This window comes from Neophocaena asiaeorientalis, unplaced genomic scaffold (assembly GCF_003031525.2).
Source record: "Neophocaena asiaeorientalis asiaeorientalis breed wild unplaced genomic scaffold, Neophocaena_asiaeorientalis_V1.1 scaffold540, whole genome shotgun sequence".
In the NCBI taxonomy this organism is placed as follows: domain Eukaryota; kingdom Metazoa; phylum Chordata; class Mammalia; order Artiodactyla; family Phocoenidae; genus Neophocaena; species Neophocaena asiaeorientalis.
In genome coordinates this window covers 6,292,446-6,294,018 of record NW_020172141.1, presented here as the reverse complement: position 1 = coordinate 6,294,018, position 1,573 = coordinate 6,292,446, and positions in this window count along the sequence as shown.

The window sequence follows — 1,573 nt, the reverse complement described above, 5'->3', positions numbered from 1 at the left end:
CGCCGGCGGGGTCAGAAGCAGGTTTGTACACCCACCCGCTCAGCACACAGGCCACACGTAACATACAACACACGGCACACCGCACACTCGCTGGGTTCACATGTTCCACGCCCCACACACAGGCACACGCGCCCCCGGGGCCACGTGATCCTGCCTCTGCACACACGGCTCCTCCCATCCGCCCTCCCGCTTCAAGGGCACTAAGGAGGGAGGCTATTTTGGTCTTTAGCACAAGCAATAAATAAATAAATAAATAAATAAACACACACAGAGGAGGCAAAAAGAGGGCGGCGGGGTTTGGAAACGCAGCATGTGCCTTTGGTGAGAGATGAAAGGCAGCTCGGGAAGGCCCTCCTGCAGGGTCTGCGGCCTGAGCCGTCCGGCGTGGGCCTGGGAGGGGGACAGGCCTGAGAGGAAGCGCCCCCGGCCACCCGAGACAGCTAGGGCCTTGGGGGACCCAGGGCCCCGGGGCTCTGCCCTGGTGGGGTGAGTGGAGGGCTGGCCCAACGGGACCATGTGCCAGCCCCGAGCGACCAGGGCCACCTGCCACCCCCCTGGCAACCACAGAGACTCCACATCACCGCCCAGGACTAACGCTGAGGCAGCAGGGGCTCAGGCCAGGAAGGAGCAGAGGCCTGTCCAGCAGATCCTGAGAGGAACGAGGCCTCTACCTGCCTCGGGCTGACCCTTCTGACTCCTCCTGACCGGAAGTTAGGGTGGCGTCTGAGGTCAGGGCAGGTCTTTCTGGGTGGGAATACACAGCCGGTGCCCGGACCCTGCACGGCCCCTGACTTTAGGGGCAGGCCTCCCGCTGTTGCAGGGGGTGGAGGAGGGGAGAGGCAGAAGCCCCCACTGCAGCCCCTGGCCTCTCCTTTGCCCCTCGCCCATCTGCACTCGGCCTCTGTCTCCTAACTTGGGCCGGAGCCCTGGCGTCTCCCGGTGGTGAGCTGTCCCGCGGCAGCCTGGACAGGCAGGCTGGGGCTCTCTAATGACTGACCGGCTTGGTCATTTGTGAGGAAAACACTCTCAGCAGCCCTGGGAAGGGCCCAGGCGCCGCCCTGACAGCTGTTCCCTTCGCCAGGAACGAGCCTGCGTTGGGCAGCTCTTGGGCTGGCGGAGGCAAGAGCCAGGGACAAATCAGGGGGCCCGAGCCGCCACCTGACCGAGGTGCCCAGACGTGTGTGCTGACCGGCCCACGGCTCTCCTAGGACGTTCCTGTGCGTTCGGCACCAGGACACAGCCCGGCTGAGCCCCACCCAGGCTCACCTCTGCTGCCCACCTTGGGGGGATGGGGTGCCGGCCCGGCCTGGCCTCCACAGACAGAGGGCCATGGTGGAGTCGGGGGCAGCAGGGAGGATGGGTGAGTCCCATAAAAACAGTGACAACTGGAGCCAGACCCCCCCCCCAGGGTCTCTAAGGCACGACTCATGCTGGGGCCCCGTGGGGACTGGGCTGAAACACTTCCTTGGAGTCGGGGAAGCTGGCCCCCCTTCCCATGGAGCCATCCACCCCTACGTTCCCCAGCTGCCCCTCTCTGGGGAAGGGGATGGAGGCCACAGGGCAGAAAAGGAGG